Genomic DNA, 24,826 nt, shown 5'->3' with positions numbered 1-24,826 from the left:
AATTATTACAGAAAATGATTTAAAAGTTTATTTTTTAACCATAGCAGAGACCATAAATTATGCCATTTTGAAATAACATAGTTCTCCAGAGAGAAGTCCAGTGAATTATACATATATAAACCGGTAGAAAAATGCGGTTTATGCTCGCAAAATCTTTATAATTGGCTCCCCAACGGGCACGGGAATATGTCAATCCCCTAAAGTGCCGGCAGAGCATCCTTACCATATATATTATACGAAAAACGCAAAACACGTACGAAATTTTATTTAGTATTGCGTCGTAACCGCGAAACCGATAATATTATTGACATGGACATTTGGACATGTAAGGGGACAAACGAATATATCGTAGATCACACTGTCAATCAATTCAATTTAAGTGTTTCGGGATTATCTGCGTATTACACGAACTGGCATTTCTAAGCGAATAACCGAACATTGATCAACGCCAAACCAAATAAACTCTAATAATATATCGTATCGAACCCGTCGCCGGTCTGGTAGCCCCCGCTAGGTTTTAGATTTCTGGTAAGTTTCATTAAGAACAATGAATCTGTCATCGCGTCAGCAAAACGGGCCTAAATCGACAGTTTCATTTAGCCAGTTGATTATTGTGTGGAGGGGATTTACCCTCGGACGGTCGCCATGGTTACGGTTTAAGAGTTTCAGTGAGAAATCCATTCAAGAGCCTCGGGCCTATACATTGTAGTTTCTCATAGGATATTTTACACTTACTATATGTATACGTGTTGTACAATTTATAATATGACATTTAAATCAAAAATATATTAATAAACAATTATTAAAATATACTGTTTGTAAAACTATGCAAGAAATATCCAAGCCGAAATATAACACGAATACTTGGTATATTGAATATTATTCTTGAAATAAAAATATTTTTTCGATAAATACGAACATCAAAATCATATACTTTTCATAATGATATTCACGAGATGCAAAAATGTGTAAAATGGCAATAAACGTGCATTTTAGAGAAAGCAGTTGTACCGCGTCACTTTGCGGGGGAGTGACGAATGGCCTGAAAACTTGCATATTAAATTGGTCGTATGCGTATAAAACGATAGTTGATGGGCTATTTATCAGTAAACTTTACTCCAAATATTAAATTCTATTTCAACGCCTCTATAAAATTATTATAGTTACTTATTAAAAAATAAACAAACATATCAAGGTACGGATACACATTCAAACATTCTATATGGTACATAATACATATTAAAAGATATAAGTACATATTTATATTACAACAGTGTTAGTGTGACTGAAAGCTATTGGATATATAACAAACAATATATATTAAATGGGTAACAAACAATTTTAAAAACAAAACATATTATATTATAATATAAATATTATACATAACAATTATACTATATTCAACATTGTTCCTACAGAAATGTACAAGACCTCCAACAGATAATTTTTTTTTATAAATATGCAACTTGCTTGTAATTTATTGCTGCATTAATAAGTCAAAGCTGTTTTGTGTCACTTTGTTGCGTTAAAATATTTAGCTGTAAGTATACTAGTTGTTTTTGAATGCTAACCAAATATTTTGACAGCCTCTACTTTAAACTTTAAAATGTCAAACATCTTACAAATATTTAAATTTAAAAAAAAACTTATTAAATATAAACCTATTATGCCTACATATTTTAAAAATAATATAGAATAAAGACAATATTTTATTAAATCAATTATTTTTATTATATTAATAATTAGAGCTAATATTTTGCTATAGGTAAACGTACTTAAATACTGTTTTTTGTAATACCTATATTATATATAAATGCTTTTTAATAACTCAGATTAAAAAATATATATGCTCTCTTAATCCCTATTAAATTGATGTATAGATAACAAAAATGTATTTTATCCTTAGATTACTCATGCGTATTATGTATTATTGTAACAACTGCTGTCAAGTTTATTAAATTAAAAAATATGCTTTTAATTTTCATGCCCTCAAATTGTTCAGCCTTCTGATTGTATATATATTTTAAATAAGCTTCTAATCCTTTATTATTATCCAGAGACTTAATAATAAAGTATAATTTCACGGATTTTTCATTTAACTTTTACTGATTTTTATTTATTATTTACCTAAATTGATGTGGAAAATGTTCCTTGTTAATAAATATCATAAAAAACCAAATTTCTGAAATAATTTCTATGTTTTTATAATCACAAAAGTATTAAATAATCACTACGTACCAATTATATTTTAATCCCTACAAGAAGTTTTAATATTTTATAAAAAAAGTGATTGATAAAATAGATATTTGTTTTAATTTTAAACAGACGACACAGACACATCTATCGGAGAATAAAAAACATAACACACCATATTTTACGAAAAAACACTTATGATAATTATTTAATTATTAGTTTTAGTTTAAATATATTTAAAACTTAATATAACTGTATGTTATTTGCTAGTTTTAAATGTTGAGATTTTTTTTTTAGTTCCTTTGAAGAATTAAATAACAAATCAAATCTATTTATTATTACTTTGTTTAAAATTTAATTTTTGATTTATTATATCACATTATAATTTATAACATGATCTAATAGTTTTAAAATATATGAAAAATTAAAATAGTTTTCTTAATTTTTTTAAAAATGTCCTTTCTGAGCTGTAGTAATCAATGTATCAATAGTATAATATAATTGCAATATCAAAAATTAAAATATTATTTTAATGCTACGTTGATAAATATAAAACGATAGTTTTATAATATACTAGGAAAATATAAATCCACATTAAAGTCTGCGAATGCAATACAACGCTCAAATATGTAGTCCAATTAGTTAAAAAATATTACAAATATTACAATCCAACGACATAATTCAAAAAAATAATACATTTGTTGTTACTTTTAGGAATATTTTTTTTTAGATTTAAAAATAATACAACTATGCATAAGTTTTTCAAAGATAGAAAGTTCCTATAAGTTTAGGGCAATATTTCAATACTTATAAAATTAAAAATACAGATCGCATATAATGAAAACATTACAAGAATATAAGCAAACATTTAAAAAATAATAATAGGTGGGTATGAGTTAAGACTGAAATTAGATTAAATTAATTTAACATACACTCTTTTGTTGACACACACGTTTATTAATACAACCATCAAAAAATGATTGTGATTTATTTTATAAGAAGCAGTGAACCCTTTTGTAACCCGGCAGTATTATTATTATTCTATCTACATATATAAAACTGATCCTAATAGCTATTGGGGAAATGTTAATAATGTTGATTTCGACAATTTCCAATAATCAAAACTAAATCAATATATGATCAAGTAAGGTAATAAATTGGCCAAGAAAGAATTGTCCACAGTGGGCAGACATAAATAATACAATTAGAATAACACACTGCACTAACGCCGGAATACCTTACATAGGTATAACAATGGATGGACGAAGCTTTAACGTTAAAGTACACGTGCCAAACCACAAAAATAAAAGTTGGTGCACAAAGCAACATACTAAAAAAACTTAAGCGGAAGTGATTCCGCAGGAGGGTGGCTTGTGCCGGGCCAAGAAATAGTTTGTTTCACTACATAAAGCATATATACTATTACCACGCCTTATACTAACTGGGTGCGACGAAATTTCAAATCCTATTCAAGATCACGACCACTTCACCGAAATTCTAAGAACCCGGCCGCGGCAGTAAGAAGTAAAGAGACAAGAGAACAAAAGCAAACAATAAACGATGACAGACACATTTTTTACTGGCACCAACCCTCCAACAGACTAAGGTCAAAATCACATCGATCTTAGAGGAAAAAACATCAGTAAAAATTATAGCTTAGTCGGCAATAGATGAGACGACAATGGCAAAGACGAAACATGATGTACCGTACAATATTTCTATTAATACAAATATAGTAATTACCGACAGAAAGTATAGGTGAGAGAAAAGGGGAGTGTGGAAAACAATAAACATATCAAGGACCGAAGTTTCTTGAACTATATAACTACCTATATATACACATGCTTTAAATAAACGGAGATTCATTGATGACGGACCAACAGACTGCGAAAAACAACAACGGGTGAGACATGCAATACATTTATACATGGTGCCTATACACGGTGATTTACCAAACGTGCTCACTCCTGTTAAATCTTTAATGATGCATTTAATCAAATTTTGACTTTTGGAATTTTTAAGTAGGTATAGTAGGTTCACTTAATAAAGAGCATATTTTCAAATACTTTGATTTTTTATACCATTCAAAGATTATCATGAGGCGATACAAAATTTTTTGTATTTAAATGAGAACCACCGTTTTTTTGTTTTACTGTGAAATCGAGTCAGATAATTTTTTTGAAAATTTTGAAGAATCTAAATCGAAATTCGAACGATTATATCCTATTTATTAAATTTTATATACTTAAGATAAAATTAATAAATAATGGTTTTACATACATTTTTTAATATAATATGTAATATTGTAATATATTATGTAATGTTCAGTTTATAATGAAGCAATTTTTACAAATTATAAAATTTAAATAAATGTATATTAATAATTATAATTGTCAAGTCCTCGTAGTCCCCATATATTCTAAACCTATTATCATGGACCATTATACTCAATAAAGTTAAATTTTAACAATTTCAAATTATAAACATCAATATTTTCAACAACAAAAATGTTCTTCTTTCAAATTTACAATAAAAAAAGGGTGGTTCACATTTAAAAAGAGATTATAGGTGTTTACAAATATGGTCTCTAAGTGTAGTGTAAAATCCCAAAAATCAGAATTTGAATAATTGTATTAATAAAGGGGAAATTAAGATGAACATACTTGGTGAATACTGTGTACTGTATACTGTATACTGTGTATACGTGGCATATATCTGTATATGCATATCTACGTGGTCTAACATCTGAAAGATATGCAAATACACACACACACACACGTTATACGTGCACAAACATAGAAACAAGCGTGCTATTATATATAGTGTGGCCAAGAGACGGGAACGAAGACTTGGACGCACCTTTAAAGGTGGCTACGATAAGGAGAAGAAGAGTGATCGATAGATATTATATAGAAGTATTATACAGTAAATTTATAATCTGTGAATATTTAATTAAATTTTGTGTATACTAGCTTGGGTTTATATTATAATGAAATATTGGCGCAACAACAAACAATGGATTTTAAATAAGATATTCATGTCATAGTTTAAGTATTATTCTCTTTTTGTAAAAGTTTTCTTTTTGAAATTATAAACAAACATTTGGTTCTAGTTAAAACTTATCTTTTATACCATATCAGACAACTATATAATAAACAGAGTATTATACACAATCAAAATAGTATTTATTTTTCATACAAATTTCGTAAAAACTTACAAGACAACGAATGCTTCAACATATTATACAAAGTTAAAAGTTAAAATCGATTTTTTTTATCCACAAAAAAGCATTCCCCGAGGAAACACAACGAGGGCAAATTTTACTTGGGTAATCATTTACAGTCAAAAACAGAGGAAACTGGATTTTCTTGGTTTTTTTTAGATATTGCGCGAAATACGAAATGATTAACATCCTTAACTTTACGTCAGCTTTTAAGCCCTTAGGCACGAGGAATTTCATAAAGGACGAAACTAATTCAATCGTCGTAATGTCTAAAAGTGTCTCAAAGGTTTTCGTTAACATTATATCATATTATAAAATCATGAGTTTATATTACCATTATTATACTTTTCTAAATATTTAATATTATATTGTCCATTTGCATTCTATAGTAGAGACAATAACCTATATAAGTAGTAGAAGAAGATTAATGCAACACGCAAATGCAACACAATATATAAAATATGTTTCAATGATGTCTTATACATGCACAGTGCACACTACAAACAACCAATATTTTGTTCGGTGAACAAATATATTCTTAGCATACACAGGTAAAATACAGACGCACAAACACGCACACATAAAATGACAATACCACGTACATAATATCTCGAAACGTTGAAAATGTGTAATAATCAAACCTAACCTGGAAACGCAATATCGATTGTAAAATTACATGTGTTCTATTGTCTTAAAAGCCATCGTTCGCTTTCATAATATACTCTAAGCTTATGTTTACAACTGTAATGAATTCAACAAAACCCAAGGAATAAAATAAAATATTATCATCATTATTATTATTATTATAATGTATTATTATTATTATTTATTATTATTATTACCTACTATGTATATTCTATAGGTAGGTATTGAACAAAACTACTAAAAACCACAAATAAGCTGTAAATAAACCCACGTAACCTAATACAATTAAACTGTGTCAAAGTTGGGACGTTATAACTATAAAAAAAAAAGTGAATAGCCAAATAAAATACATGATTAGCGTTTCATCTACGCGCATTATGTAACGTATACAACAATATGATGGTGATATTTTTTGTTTTTAATTTGGAAACTATTACAATACCTGTAATTATATAGAAATTGATACATTTCAAACGAATTACATTAATGGACTTATTATTTGTATTTATTGTTATTAGGTGCAAATAATTGATAATATTAAAAAAAGTTGATTAATGAAATCTAATATTGTATGTTTAAGATTTTAAGAGTATGAAGTTCAATATTTATAAAAACAAGAAGTAGGTACAAACATAACAGAGAATAGCCGTGTAATTCATATTATTGTGGTTTTCAAAAATAATTACAATTAAAACATTACAATATTAATGCATAAAACAGGATCCTCTGGGCAGTTAATCACGAAGGATGTAAAAAAAAAGTTTTAAAACTGAATGATACCTACCTATACATAATTTATATTCAAACTGATTTCTACGCGATTCCTCGACTTTAAGCACGACATATGTCTAAGAAGAATAACTCTAGCGTTATTTCCAAACACGTTACTATATATTATTATGTTCCAAAAATTAAGCTTACAGTATTTTATATCGAATTTTAGCCAAGACTAATGCCCTGATTGATACATATATCATGACTATCGGCCTATTGATTTAGTTCTTCAGGTCAGTGTAATAATATTAATATGACAGTATCGTATATTATAATATGGTTACACGCAATCTCATACTGCAAACTTAAGCGAGTTACGAGGGACGACCATGAAGCAGTGAGCACAATATGTTGTAGTTGTTGGCTGTCCGGATGAAATTTATTGTGTGATGATAAAACACATCAAGGACTGATCATAGGCGGAAGGAGGGGAAGGAGGGACCGGAAAGCCTAATAGGCGTCTATATACGACGTCACTGCCGATGTCGGGCACAGGCACAAAAATATTCTCTCCGCCGTCCACACCGCGGAATTTAGTGATGATTGATAATAAACATCGGAAAGGACTTATATACGCACGTAAACAAACACACAATAACAAACATAGGTTTAAAAAAATACTAGGCCATAAACAATCAACATCATCGCTATGCTTCGAAAAGCGCGAAACAATCCACGTGCTAAGGAGACGACTGATAGCCGCCGAGTACATACCGTCAAAATGACGGACAATAATGCAAAATTCCACTATACTAAATCGAAATTGTTGCATCTGTATAAGTCAATATTAGAGTTCAAACACATAGGTAGACCAAATTTTTAAGAAGAGTACCTACCTACGTTTTGGAGTAATGTCGTATCCTTTTTGTAAAATATTGTCTAATGAAGAAGTTACGTTAGCTGTATAATATAGAGTAAGTAGTAATCGAGGTAGTAATGTAGTTATAGAATAAGAAAACGTTAAACGTATTTTTTATTAGACATTATTTTACAATTATAATCTACATATGACTTAACATCGGAAATATCTTCCACTTTAAGTTTTATGATAGGTGTTAAGGGGATTCCATACCGTGATTTTCTGTTTTTATCAAACACACGCGCGACATAGGATTTATGACGGATTCTTTGCCAAACATATCAATTGATCTAATGAAGTGATGAGAATTCTGAAAACAGATTTGAATTCGTCGTCAAGTCTACTTGAAATCGACTTTCCCACAATTTTGATTATTTGATTTTAGCTTCCCCAAAAATTGAAATACAAAAATGTTTAAATATTCTTTTAGATTCTGAGTGAAACGATGAATGTATTGATTTTACAATGATGTGTGTTTTTTTTTTAATTTTTAAATTTTTTTTTTTTTGTGTCTGTCATCACCTTTTAGGACAATAAAAGGGCTTGGATTTTCTTCAATAGTAACTTTTCTGGAAGGAAAGTGAATCTAGTTGGTACTTTGGGGGGTCAAAAGTAAAAATTTCCCAGTAGTTTTCAAAAGCGATGTGAAAAAGAGAAAATTTAGGAAAAATTAAGGAAAAACAGGAATTTTTACGCAAAATCTGTTTTTGAGAAAATCGATTTTGGTTTTTGGTGTAACTCTAAAACAAATGACCATAGGGACATGACATTTTGACTGAATGTTTATATTAGCATTTTCTATACACCATAAAATTTACAAAATATTTTGACTCTTTTTGAGCTGTTTACGGACATTGTCAATTTCCATTTTTTTTTAGTTTTTTTTCTGTAAATATCAATAAAATTTTATCTGTTGAGTAAAAAAGCTTGAAAATTTAATAGAAGGATCCTAGGTTATTGTTTCAAAGTCAGATGAAAAAAATTAAAAATCCTTAGTCACAGTTTTTATTTATAAGCATTTAAAGTTAAAATATTGACAAAATACGGAAAAATCACGAAAATTAGCAAATTATTTTGAGTTGAAAATTCATGAAAATTTTTCTTTTTAAATCTAAGATTTGAAAATGTAATATAAGATTACTCATAAGTTTGTCTACCTTTATCAAAAAAAAAATGTCTACAAGAAACTTAGATTAAATTTTTATGAGCGTCTGAAATTTATATTTTTACATTTGATATTCACTCGATTTCTCATGTAACAATTTTCTTATTTTATTGTAATTAAAAAACGAATGACTGTAGATACTTGAAAATTTCACTGAATGTTTATATTAGCATTTTCTATACACCATAAAATTTTGAAAATATTTTGACTCTTTTTCAATTTTTTTAGTTTTTTTTTTCTATAAATATCAATAAAATTTTATTTGTTGGGTAAAAAAGCGTGAAAATTTAATATAAGGCTCCTGATATATCGTTCTAATAGCAGTTGAAAAATATTAAAAATACACAGGCACAATTTTTTTTTATAAACATTTAAAGTTCAAATTTTGACAACATTTATCAAATTTATAATTTATTAATTATTTTGTAGTTAAAAATGTATAAAATGTTTAACTTTTATGGCTAAGGATTGAAAATTTAAAACAAGGCTCCATGTAAATAGGTTATATATAAATTACTTTATTCACAATAATATCATCAAATATACTTGGTAATATCATAGGCTGACTGACCGTTTTCGCTCAGAATCGTTTTTCTTATACAATGATATTAAATCATTGAATTCAAATTTAACACCATCCATTACAGTGATCCACTTGTAACCTACTGTACAGCAGAGCAACATCCATTTATCCTTCTTTTTTTAATATGACGTTTTCTGGAATTTGGGGGATAATATCAAAAATGTGGGAAAGTCGATTTCAAGTAGACTTCAAATCTGTTTTCAGAATTCTTATCGCTTCAATAGATCAATTGGAATGTTTGGCAAAAAACACGTCTAAAATACTATGTCACGAGTGTGTTCGACAAAAACAGAAAATCACGGTATCGAATCCCCTTAAACTTGATAATAACCTAGACGTCACAATTATGCTTGGTAGACCTTTAGATAGATGGATACAGTATACATATAATATATTATTTAAATGTGTGTATCTACCTATTATATATCTCTGCAGTTGGTTAAGATATCGTTATAATTTTAGTTTGGCATCCAAAAACCTCTCGAAGTTATATTTTATTTCATTTTGCAAATTGTTTAATTATATACTGGTTATGTTTTATTAGGCAATGGAAATATACAAGCCGGCGTAGTCACTGGTCAACAAAATACTATAAGTAGTAAAATTGGCAATGTAATTAGAAGACTCAAAAGACAGTGGCCTAGAGACCTACTAAAATAAAAAAATAAAAAAAACCACGACATCTAAAATGTACTCGGTCGGGTGCTGCTGAATGCCTGCCCAAAAATGTTAAATTCTGCTACTTATACAATATTAAATATCCTATTTGCTCATTGTACATAATGTTGTATAGATTGTAAATTACTTAAATGAATAAAAAAAAAATAAAAAAAAAAAAAAAAGTAGTAAAATACTTCAGTACATGAAATTCTATCAAACAATAACCGTTCACCTATAAAGACATGAAATTTATTGACTTATTGTTAATAAAACCGGGATGTCATATTCATTTAAAACAGTAGATTAGGTTATTATTATTCAAACATCTAGATTAAATTATGTCTAATGTATGTCACAGTGTTATATGCATTGTAGTAAGAATACGAATAATGCGATTCACAAAATATACTATACGACCATTTTACACTGAAATACGTACACTTGAACTGAGAATAACTGTTATAACAATTAAAAAAAGTGTATTTATTCAAGTGTATTCTGGTTTACGTGAGCTTTATAGCCAATTACATACGTAGGTAAGTTATAGAATATACTTTGGTACGGTGTTTCCTGTAGAATAAACCGTCTGAACTGCGTATTTGAAATTGTATACTACTATTGTATATTACTATGTGTACCGTGTTGGCTATCGACTAAAAGCTTAAACGGGTCTATATATTTAAACCGGAAAATGAAATGTTCCAAAGTAATAGAAATATAATTGAAACTACAGAACATAGCTGATTACTTAACATTAAACAAACAATCATAATATGTTTAACGTTATCTCATAGCTTAACTATAGACGTAAATTTAGATTTATTTTTTCGATAAAATAAATGAGAATGTTCGAATCTAATAAATGTGGCAAAAACTCGTAAGGTAGTAACTAGTAACACATCAATACTTGTATACGTATTAAACTAAACGTTGTTAAGCCATCCTATAACAACGTTATAGGATCCGACTACACTATATAGTTATAAAAGCGTATTATTCTGTACCTGTGCTAGTAATTAATGTCTGTTTATGCAAACGTTCTTAATACATAGGTATTTCAAACAAATATAATTTTTTTTAAGATCATGTTAATTATTAATTGTTACTGCACCGTTCCAAATTATGCATGATTTTGTTTTACAATATTTATTAAGAGACGTACAATTTATGTGTTATTCATTATTCTAAAAACTGCATTAATAAAATAACCGTGTATGTATTACTTATACAAAAATGAAAATGTATCTATAAATATTTATCATATTTTAATAATGTAAAATATTTCACCACTTATATTTAGGTACTATTGGAGTTTTTTTTTTGTAAGGCCTACACAGATTGCATCAGTTAACAACAAAAACGTGACCCTGCAACGGTACAATAATCAGGGAAGTTTAATTAAAACATTTTTTTCTATTAAACTTTTGATAGTGGAACGGGACAATGTTTAAGACTTACGTGACTCAGTGCATAGCTCGAATAATGCAAACAAAAACGTGTTTTACAGACATATTTTAATTATTGGAGTAAAAAACTTAGAGAATAATAACACTCTGTTCGGACGTTCGGTAGGGATGAAAAATGTTCATAGGTGCAATAAACAGAGGAGATGGGAAAGAATTTAAACACTGAAATCTGCAGTGACGAATAATTTTTGGATATGAAGATGTTGCTATTGCAGTTTAATTTAAAAGCGATTCGAAGCAGCGTATAATTATAACATGTTTACCTAATTTTAAAATTTAAATTTAAATTTATACCTACCTATATAATCTAAATATATTATGAAAATCCAAATTTTTATTTTTTGTAATATTAACACTATAGCAGAGTAAAGTGTTTGAAATATTGTATAGAATGGTGTATATTATAAGTGGACAGACTAATTTAATTAAAATTGTGTTGAGAAACTACTTGCATAGCAAGTAAACACGGGAATTCGTGTTTAAATTCTATTCCACTTTACTTCAAATAACTATAAGATTTTCTGTATGTACCCATACATTTAACCAAAAATCAAATTATAAATCAGATTTCTCTATTGAAGAAAAAAAATAATATTATCTCTTGTTTAAAAAAAAGAACATCGACAATTTTTACTAGAAAAAAACAACAAATGTTATTTAAAAAAATACGAATAGGTATTGGATATACAAAGTATTTGGGACACTTGTCACGCTTCGCTCACTTCAGCATAAGATACTATTACTTTATTATTTTTAATTTAAAAGCAATGATAAATCATGGCATTTGAAAACCGATTCAGAAAGTGTTTTCCGGAACAAAACACATGGTTATAAAAACCAATACCCGATTCCTAACAACTGTGCTCGCAGAATCTAAAACCTAAACGAATTTCATATTTCCAAATCCAATATTTTTATTGATTTTATCTCACCTATAGTATAATACATAAGCGTATTCAAATGTGTCATTGATTTATATACATTTTTTTAAATTTCATTTTTTGTTTACCATTATGATAGGATTGTTTTGAAGAGAACATTAAGGATGTTATATGGTTTTTACGACCAGTTCAGTAAACGGAATGCCAGCTAATTTTTAAATTTAAAGAGGTACTTATGTTTACTTTAATATACTCTTTAATCTTTATATTGTATGCTAAATTAAATTATAATAAACAATTTAACCGGTGCATAATATGATCAAATCATAACAGACGACAATTACGTCGTTAAATTTTTAAATTATGATACTATACATTTGTATAGTATTATATTTAATACATAAAATACCTATGGTAAATACCTCAGCTAGTTTAAAATATTTTTATTTTTTTGAAATTATATTATTATAGATTGATTACAAATAGTTTTATTAAGTACTAAAAAATCTATACATAAAGTTTAATTGTTTTACATAGCACAAATATATAAAAAAGAATAACTAATAGATAAGAATTAACGTTTGTTTGTTATTTTTGCTATTTAACATATTTTAACTGATGAATTTCAAATTAGCAAATTGAAGGAAAAAATAAACTCAACTGTGACATAACTTTTTTTAAATTTAAAATCTAGTATATTATTCAATAGTTATTAAAATAAAATAATTATTTAACATTTAAATAATTTACAACCATGAAGGAGTGCATTTTCGATAGAAGGTATTGTATTGAATAATGGCTCTTATATAAATACAATATAATTTAATTTCATACGATAAAAGAAATTATATTACGTATACTCGTATAGTATCATGAGAAATAAGAAAACGTGTCGGCCGATTATACGACGATACACCAATCGGATTATAGGCGCTCCTCCGGTGTCATGAACATTATTATTAAACGTCCAATATCCTTGGGGATGTCCGATTCCCTAGATTTACTATTGGGCCTGTCCGGCTATCAGTCTATAATAACTACCACATAAACACCCTATCGACTTACTAACATTCAAGCGAACCATCAAATTCGATTTTGACACGTAAGAAATATCATATTATATAACTTCCTAAGACAATATTATATTGAAAGTAGATACTACACTATCATTTATCTTAATATGTATCTTTGATAGAAATACATATTTGTTTTAATTAATAAGAATTCAGTTTCTATTTTTTTTTTTAGATTAAATTTATCTATTAAGTGCAAAAAAATATCTTAAAATTTCATAATATTTATATAGTATTAATTTTTATAATTTAATAATATGGAACAAGTATAAAATAAAAACTGGATAGCGCGGCTATAATATATAATATAATATTGTTTATGATTGTTATTATTTTATAATTTTAACTGCGTAACATGCTTTTTACGATTTCTTTTATTTTTTTAATTTACCTAGTTATGTAATATTAATAATGAAGACAATTTTAATAACTTATAGAAATGAAAAAAAAATTTTTATAAAATGTTACTAAAATGTTACTAAAATAAATCAAATCAATAGAATACAATAACAGGAAGGCAATTTTAATATAATTTCGTTCTAACTAGAAAATATTCCTTCATATTTAGAACTTCTTAATATACAATTATTTTAATATTTCTCAAAACCTATTCTAACGTTTTTTATCTATTTCAGTATTTTACTATACAACCATATTAAAATATATTTTCTAAAGAAAAATAATTAATTAAATAAAACCACACATTACCTATTTTGTGATACGATTGAGACTATCACCGCAGAATATAATATAGAATAATATATAAATTAATAATTCTTATGATGTGAAGATATAACATCTAAATTATGTGGACATGTGACTTCTTAACATTATTTTGGAAAATTTCAAGATAAACTTACCTACGAAACATTATCTAACTTTATATAATATTTGAAATTCGAAACAGTCCATAATACTTTTTAATAGAAATTTATCACTAAGTATATCAGAGGAACAGTTGAGGTGTTATTATATAACAGTCTATTCCCTGTGTTGGCTTAATCCTGAAACATTGAATTCTGTGCGCCCACTCCTATTTTAAAAATCGTTAAACCACGAGTGCGTGTCCACAGCGCTTGACCCTTTATTCTGGACGACCACTAATTACGTCCACCCTCAGTATGGTCTTGCATTATTAATTCTACCCAGGACGCATATAATCGTGTGCATGTAAACTGCTCTCCGTTCCTAGGATTATCTTCAAACCACTAGGTCTACGCCTCTATAGTCTAAAGACTATAACATTCCGACCTCTACATGCACAAACCTTGATGGGAACTATGTATCAAAATCCATTTTAATAAATTAAGTCAAGAAACTGGTAGTCTGGTACCTATAACAATTTAAAAAAAATGAAATACTTACCAGATAATCCATTATTGAATCTTTACTGATATTCCTGTTTGATAATTAAAACTGTTGTTTGATTTACAAAAAGAAACAAAATAATTAAATTAAAAGATCTTTATTTTTAAACAAAAAGTAATTTTAGTAGTTTAAACTAATATAAATTAATAACCTAATAAAATAAAATGAGTTATTGAAAAACAAATTGAAAATAAATAGTTTAGTATTTTAAAGTAAGAAAAAAATTAACTATAATAAAAAATGTAGGTATTTAATATTTACTTTAGGAAATAGTTCCAATGATTTTTTAAAAAAAAAATTAGGTAATAATATATTAATTGAAATTTAAAATTTAGTAATAGTTAATATTTGCCAGCTTGTATAAACTATAAAATAATAGAACAATACATCTATTTAAAATTAAATAATAGATGTTTTTTTAATTTAAAGAAAACCTTCCTATATATAAAATAAACTTATCAAGTTATAACTGCAGATTATACTTCTGGAATATTTTAAGTGATGATTCAATGACAATAAACTACAAATAAAATATCAACATTTTTTTTTTATAAAGATCTGTTTAATTTAATTTGAAATTGTACCGTTAATATTAAAACAGATTAGGGTTTAACGAAAATGATAAGATTGAAATGAGTCCAAGTACAATAACATATCAGTATATCAAGCATATTGAGCAATACGTAAATTAAATTGCTTAGTAATAATTATATTATGTTCTACTCGAATTACGTATTAAGTAATATACCACTACTACTACATTTTAACTTTTGTATAGGTACTAAACAGCAAAAACTGTAATAAAATAATTATAAAAACGTATTTTAGTTATTTATAAGAATCAATCATCAGCTAGTTGATAAAATTGTTCAGTGACGAATTAAAGAAATAATTGTGTGTGAAAACACATTAAATGTCTAAATATACGTCATTATATTATATTTACATTCACAATTTGGGAACTTGGGAATTTTATAATTAATTAATGAATATTTGACATTATCTAGTAAGTATACGGTAAAACTTTCAATAAGATCTCAAAAATATATAATTAAAAACACCAAGAAAAGATTTTCGAAAGTTAAAATTTGATCAATTTATCAATGGTACCTATTAAAATAACAATAATAGATTCGTAACTACGGTAGGTGGTTAAATCTAAATATTCTGTAAGTTTGAGCACAGAAAGTATAAAATACAAAAGCACGTAGAGATATATAGTCTTCAAGCAATTGATTACATGATTAATGACCACTTCCTATAACAGGACCACGATTAAAGATATACAGGTTGCACATCGACTACTGATAAGGTGAAATACGAAATGACTACCAATAAGTTCAGTGGCACTCCAAGCGGCAATATTACAATTAACCGATTATAGATATATAGGTGTAAAATTAGTTCTAAATGTCGACACATATGATTGAGTGTTGACATCAAGCGCCACTAGTTAATTATTAACAGCTGATTTTTATAGCCACTTTGTAAATCAATCTGAAAGCCGTTTATTATAGGGCGATGTGCAACCTGTATATCTTTAATCGTGAACAGGACTAATGGACTGTAAATAAATCAGCGCATTTCCACTAACAATCATAGTTTGATGCCTAAGGTCATTACTACTCACGAAATGTACTGTATTCGTAGGATAGCGCTGTAAGTGAAAACCCAATGCATAACACACAGGAGATGAAATAACCGAAATCAAATGTTTATTTACATACTATAATATATCTAGGACCTAGGTACTAGGTGTGCACACACACATAGTATATATATAAATTATAATTATAAATATAATATTTATTTCCCAGAACTCATAAAACTATAGAATCCCACACATACTCAAACATTGTAATACTAACAGTAATAATTATAATATATGAATAAAAAATAACTTTAAACCTGTTATAGAATAAACTCAAGCTCAAACAAATATTATCAGCCTTTTTAAATCATGAAGCCATACCACAATTAGTGGTAAGCACGACGGTCGACGAGCCAAATATATGATTGAATATCCATCCACAAGCAAACTCAGAAAATCTAACTCGTTTCCGTCCTGTTAGGTTTAGACTTAAGAAAAAAAAACCCAGGGGTCACCCAACCATAAATACTCTAAGGTAAATTTCGAGCGTAGGTATCTCATAATTGAGTAGATCACTGTAATGACTAATGAATTTGTTGAATTTGAATTCAATGATAAACCATTGCTTACGATGAAATGATTCTGAGTGGAGACTGAGGTGTGTCAACCTTCATTTCTAAGGATATTTTAGTAATTAGTAATTACAGTATGTTGACCTAATTTTTGCCTAAAACATTGTGTATAGGTACAATATAAAAAACCATAAAAGTCAATACCAACGTGTCAAATGAACAGTGTGAACAGTGTAAGTTCGTTTAATAAATTGTAGCTTAAAATTAGTAAAATCGTATATAGAAAATAATAACAAATATACGAAATGACATTAAAAGTCAAGTCCTTAAACAATTAATATTTTTTAAATTACATCATAATAACTTTAATCATTTGAAGAAGAATATATATACGTTATAACGTTATATTAGGTATACGTTTAAATATCCAATGTAGTCAACATTCGTACTTTAAATGCTTATAAATAATATATATGTAGCTTTACACTAAACTTTTTTTTTAATTTCAGCAAGAAAACTTATGAGATATTCTTGTATTAAATTTTAAACCCTCAAGTTTAAAAATTAAAATTGTATGCATTTTGAACAACAAAATAATTAACAAATTTTCGTAATTTTGAAGTATATCATCAATATTTTAAACACATATCTTTGATATGTTTTAGTTGCTGGATGAATAACTTATGAGGAACCTTGTATTACATTTCCAATCTTTCTGACCTCTCTATTAATATATATTTAAAAAATAAATATTTCAAGTCTATAAATAGCCAAAAAGGTAAAAAATATTTTAGAAATTATAACTTGTCTACAACATGATAATATAATTATTTGGTAAAAATTGCAAGAAAGTAACTATAACTAAATTACCAACTACATCCAATTCGTTACCAGAAACAACCTTCAAAGTTGAAGATTAAAAGCATTTTACTGCTCTTAAAGTGATGTCAGTCGAACAAAAAAATAAACATCATATAGTGTTGGACCAATACATATACCGCTCCAAGAAAATATAATATATCAACTTTTATTTTAAATAGATCACTACAAAAACAGGTACCTAGTAATTTTGGCTTAAACAAAATACAAAAATGGATAGCATTAAACGCTATACCTAGACACTTATACGATGCTGTTCAATACTCTATACCTAATCCATCATTTGGTACATGTTTTATTATTTGTGAAATTAAAACGTCCTTAAAAACCAACACTTAATAATTACATAACTAACTATATAAAATATTAAACTTATTTTTAATCGTTTTTTTTTTATTTTCACAAAGAGATATTGTAACATTGCTATACAATTTACGAAAAGTAAACGAAGATATTCAAGTATAAAAGAAAAAAAAACGTTTAACATATACTATAAGGTAAAGAACAACAATAATTTACAAAAATTGGAATGCAAGCTATTTTAAGTTTAAATTTAATAGTTTGATATATTTATATACATTTTCATTAGTGACATAATAAAGGTAGAGGAAATTAAATAAAGTCGGGAAGGTTGAAGTATATTATGCATAGTGTTAGCATTAATATTCTTTAAGGTACTTATACAGTTTAGGAGTAATATTCGAATAAATTAATCATTAAACATCACAGATTATTTAAACTTTTATTCCGCTTTTTAACTTCCGTCTGCCAACTAACTATGTAAGGATGAATCAGATAGTATATGCGCAGATAAAAAATAACCATCTCGATTAATGTATTATAATAATATACTCAAGTCTAGAAAGTAAAAAAAAATAAGTAAACAATTGAAAGATAACAACAGAAAACCCACATTTAATTAAATACCTACAGGGTATCATAGAATATGTTTATGTAATAGATATAATTTAAAAATCATAAGACTTACTACATCACCTACCTATTGAATATTTCGATGTTTGAGTTAAATATTTGTAATATTACTTTTATTTTTAACAAAAATAGAAGACCTTAATTATATGTAAAATAATATTACATATTATTTTGCAACATAATAAATTCAGCTTTGTATATTTTGAAATCAAAGTTCAGTTATTAACATTTACATTAGAAAACATACATTTTAAGTATTAAATTTATAACGATCATATAATATAGTATATACATATAATATATAACATATTATGGTCCATCGATAATGATAACTGGCTGCTTCTATGCTACTTAAATGCAAATTATACTTATATACTATTTGTATAATCTTAGATCATCGCATAAATACAACTTGAACTACAAATCAAAAACTTGAAACAAAAATCATCATAAATATTAATAGAAATATGATGTACCTATATACCTATACATTAGTTAAATATTTAAACTATGTCAAATGAAAACAGTTTCAAATAAATATATGTTTGATTAGAAACTATATTATTTTAAGGTTGAATTTTATTTTGACTAGCCAGCGAAATGTCCTAGTTGAACGGCCGCCAGCACCAAATACGTTCATACGTCTAGTATGTCCAGGCGTATAATAATAGCTATTGCCGAGAAAAACTTGAGTAAATGAAAAATTTCATCCCCACACTTGGCACAAGAGTCGCATGGTTTTTTTTTTTACGAAAACCCCCTCCTGGTTAAGTCTCGAACAGTGCAATCGGATTTGGCATAAACAGCACGTAGGAAAAAATGTGTAGCCAACATTGGAATCTAGAAGCCACCACTGTTCTATTTATATGCTCGGCCGACATAAGGATTTTAAGAAGTTTCTTTGACCGCTACTCATGACACACAGCCTACCAATCTGGTAACTATATAGTTTAATTTTCTAGCAAACCAATTTAGTGTTAATTTATCTATTACAAATTAAACATTATTATGCACTTTTTTTAACTTATTATAAGCTAAAAAAATATGGTTTTAAATAAAATTAAATATACAAATAACAATAAAAGCTCTACAATAGTAAAACTTATTTCTATATTTACCATAACTATATTGTGTATAAAATTATAGATAAATAGACGTAATTAATTGCATTACAAATGACAATAAAACAGTTAACATTGTACCTATATTATGTGACTGATGCCTATATACTCTATATAGGAGTATTATAGGCCGTAAATATTGACGTCAAACAAAAATTATACAGTCAATAATATTAATGGTAAATGACAACGAAAGTTGCAGCGGATGCATATAATATGTATATACCTACCTATATGTCGTGCATTTGATACGTAGCATATTATATAAACCTAAAATTACGTACGAGTCCTCCTACCTAGATAAGAAACAATTAAATACTATAATAAACCAACAATATAGTTTTATAAAAATAATTTTAAATAATCTAGCTTATGAAACAACATTTAACTACATATTTATAATTACCTACATGATAAATACACTAAAAAAATAATTTAAGAATAGAGTAAAAAATAAAATAGTATGCAGAAATAAAATAAAATACGTTTCAAATTATATTAAGAATTAAAAAGTAATTATCGAAAGAAATTTAACTATGAAAGTCGATTCCCCGAAGCCATGATCATATTTTCCTGCTAAGAACCTTTGAGAGTTTGACTTTTATTTAAATAAATAGGGTAGACACTAGTCATCAATAATTGGAATAAAAGTATTATTTTCCTTGGTAATTAAAAATCGAAGAAGAATACTGGTTGTTAGGTTTTTTTGGCTTGGGATAAATATTAAATATTTATCACTGTTCAATAGCTGCGTCGCTCAACTCAGAATCTAAAATGTGAGTTATTGTTTATGTCTTAATCGTGAAAATAGTAAGCGCATTATGTCAATAACGTGTAAAGGTAATTAAAATTCAAGATTTAAATGTCCACACGAACCCACGAGGTTTCTAGAATGCATTACCACTATACAAATCGCGTTTTACCAGTAATTAACTAGGTCTCTCTTTTATATTAGATCGCTTTCACGTCGTTTTTGTCCTTTTTAGGACAAACTACTCATATTATAGACAACAATATGATGTGTTTAACTAACAATTCTGACATACAAGTGACAATTCTAGGTAAAAAAATTTAAGCAGGACTTTTTATTTATGAAAAAAAAAAGTAATAAGTATTTATAAATAAAACTTTATATACCTACTAGACTAAAATTCTCGGAAATAGGTGCTCATAGATCCTTCTTAAAATGAAGTATAAAACACAAATATATTTTAATAAATTATGTACCTACTTTACAACATACCTAATATGATTCACTTCATAAGTTTAAACTTTTTAACATACTTCAATAAAAATTCATGGGATTAAGAAAAAGATAAGATATTAAGGTAAAGATTGTTTGGAATTAATTAAGTATTTAATTATTAATACCCTACAAAACACATTTTGTAAACGAAAAAATTAATTCATTTCATAAGCATAAAAAAACAATAACTCTCAGTAAGTTAAGATATTTAACAACAAAATTGTATCAATTAACATAAAAAATATAATTAAAAAAAGTCTTTGCCGGGTATTTTATCAAATAAAACAATACACCATATAGATATAAGATGACCAAAATCAAAACATATTTGATATTTAATCAACAAGTTTTTTATTAAAATATTATATATACCAGATACCTAAATAATATATAAAATAAATATTGAATTTCAAAGCCGTACAAACTAATTGAGACCTTATATAATAAATTTAAATGTATGAATAAATTCTCCAAAAAACGTTTTTTTGGGAGGTTTACATACGAATTGACCTTTTAGTGTTATTATTTTTCTTTTGACGTGCATAAGTTAGTACCCTCTATATATCTATGGTCTGTACACCCGCCAGTCGACATACACTCCTGTGTCATTTGCCAAGCGCGCGTGTATGTGCACATTGCAACGTGGCGAACCCGAGAGGTTATTCGTAGTAAAGCCGCCCGTCGTCCACGCGCCGCCGGCGGGGCCACTATTTTTATTGACCGTACAGCCGGAGGGTCTTCTTAACGCCTGCGTCGGCTACCTTTTGAAACAATGTATCAAAAAAAAAACCCCAACGACAACGAAAAAATATTATATCAATATGACAACCTGGTTTTCATTTTTAGATTTTATTAGAAATTAAAAATATTTTAAGTTATACTTCTTATACAATATGTAACTAAATACTATTGAATACGTTATACGACGAAACTATTTGAATTACTTAAACAATTTAATTTTGTCGTTTATTTATTGCTATAGCATTTATAACACAATTCACAAAAAACATTTGAAAAATGACGGATTCTACTTCAACGAATAATAAATAGTTTCAAAATAAATTAAAATTCAGAGATGTGGCCATTGTAATAAGACTACCAACATTTAAAGAGGTAAATCTTCCAGAGAGAACTTTTATGTGAAACTTTACTGAATGGAATTCAGTTTATAAATGTATAGTATTGTTTTACCTTACCACAATTATTACACAAATTACTAAACTCTTAGGGGAGGAGAGGTATCTACAATAAAACGTGAAGGAATGCCTGGTGTGAATATGTGATAATTTTGATAAAACACAACACAGTGTACGTTGTACGAAGTAAAACCGAGGTTGGGGTAAAAAATAAATAATAATTGATTATTTTTTTAATACCCGGTAAGATAACACATAATGTGATATATTAAAATTAGCAATATAAGGATACCTGAATAAACTATAAAAACAATAATAAGTTGTAATTGTATTCATAAATTAATTTAATAATTGCTTTATATTCAAAAAAAAAAATTAAATACAGTAGCTTATCTGAGATTTTTTCGCGTAGGGGATATAAAGATTTTGTTTTGTTGTGTACAAATTTTGGTCTCCGGGAGGGGTGGGGAATATGACCCCAAATTGGCTATTTTGAAAATTTTTTATTTTCAGTATTAAAAAATAAAATAATTTTTTAATATACGTTTAGCACAAGTAACGATAAATTAAATATAAAAAAAAAATTTAATATTGATTGGAACAAGTTATTTCATCTGTCAGGTCTTCCTGTTACACCCTGTATACTATGAAGTGTATATACAATATATTATTAATTATGTAAATATATAGTACACATAACACCTTTAAACATTGAACAATATTCGTGTGCCTACTCCTTTTTTTTAACAGAATACATTTAATTTTTTAATTTTTTAATTACAACGGTAAATACATTTTGAATTAATGGTTTATAATTCATATAATAAAGGTAACAAAAATAATAACTAACAGTTTTAAGCATGTCATTTATTTTAACAATATCCCGCAGGGTTTCTGATAATGGTATGGAGGATTTAATATGGTGTTTGTTTAAATAGGCAAGAAAACCGTGTTTAATCGGCAGTGCCAAAGGAGTATTCACAAAAGATAGAAGAGAACGGAAGAGGGTTTGTTAAAAAACAACAGACTTGGCATAATGCCGCCATTACTCATAACTCATAAGAATTGTTTTCCTAAGTTTTCCTTAGAGTAACAAATAAAACAACAGCACAGGATGCTTGGACAGTTGGACCTTCCTAATCGGTCTACCGATTAATTAGATGGAAATAATTCAATTTCAAGAAAACAAAATTAATCTTCGCTAAAATAAGCGAATAAATGTTTTCATTTTACCAATAAATTAGAACACTGATATTACTAAACTTTGTTTTAGAGTTAAGAATGAATAATATCTTATTATATTTATCATAATTTCTGACATCTTGAAAAAATACCTGTTTAAATTATTGATAAATATTATAATATCTTATTTTGTAGTCTATTAGCCATAATTTGAAGATAGTTAATAAACATTTTAAATTATTTATAGAAAACGAATATGATAAGAGAACTCTATTTATTATCATATTAAAACATATGGTAATATATACTTAATAATATTATGTTCTACCTATCTATAATATAATATCTTCTGTTTTTTTTTTTTTATACCTCTGTCCTCTATCAAGTATCACTATTATACATTTATTTTATACCTATTAAAATTGAAAAAATTGTTGTAACTTGTATTGTATTTTAATTTAAAATAATTTTGGCAAGTTAATAGTTATAGAAAAAGAAGACTTCAAAAATATTTTGGAACGGAAACACAGGTCGTAGACTACATCATTCGACAATTATAACTCCCATTTGTGCTCTGAACTGCATTAAAGATATGTTTATTCAAAAGTTTTTATCTACGTGATTAAAGTTTAAAGTTACGGAAACAACTTTTGTATAATAATTGAAAACTATAAATTTTATTGTATAATAAGAAAGTGTATTAAATGTTACTCAGTGGTATTTGTATCCCTATTGACTATTGTTAAATCCATATTGGTAATGTATTTTATATATTATATTCCCTATATTGATGTGGATGTGCATATCAACATCTTGATAAAAAAAAAATTGGATACATGATCAAATTATTAATGAAGTTTACATACTGGGAGTTCCATAAAGGTTTACTAACCTAAAGGCGGTAGTGTTATAGACGTTTCAATTTACATCAACCATTTATTACTACCATTTTAAAATAGTAAGTCTTCTTTGAAATTTATGCATATTATATAAAATATTATACATTGACTGGAAATTTTAAAATAATGTAATTACTAGGCATTGATCAGATGTCAATGGCAAATAATCATGTGACATTTTGATTTTAACAGACACAAAACATATTGTTATTTATATTGCTTTGACTCTTTGATCTCATTGTAATGCAAGATTGTGGTGTGTTATAAATAAATGTAGTATTTATTTTTAATAATTTATTGTAATATAATAATTGTAATACATAAAAACATATACTCTGTTTCAAAAGAGAACATACTGGTCGGCGACCAATTTATGT

At 27.0% G+C, this 24,826-nt stretch overlaps 1 protein-coding gene across 2 annotated transcripts in view; it reads right to left on the bottom strand.

The window, feature by feature from the left end:
- The window catches only part of LOC132944017 (cytoplasmic polyadenylation element-binding protein 2-like), a 183,555-nt gene that overhangs the window by 154,696 nt on the left and 4,033 nt on the right, over positions 1-24,826 (bottom strand). The gene's annotated exons all lie outside the window — the stretch shown is intronic.

Source organism: Metopolophium dirhodum, chromosome 4 (genome assembly GCF_019925205.1).
Source record: "Metopolophium dirhodum isolate CAU chromosome 4, ASM1992520v1, whole genome shotgun sequence".
NCBI classification, from domain to species: domain Eukaryota; kingdom Metazoa; phylum Arthropoda; class Insecta; order Hemiptera; family Aphididae; genus Metopolophium; species Metopolophium dirhodum.
The sequence above is the reverse complement of the archived record's forward strand: the minus strand, read 5'-3'. Positions and strand labels throughout refer to the sequence as shown.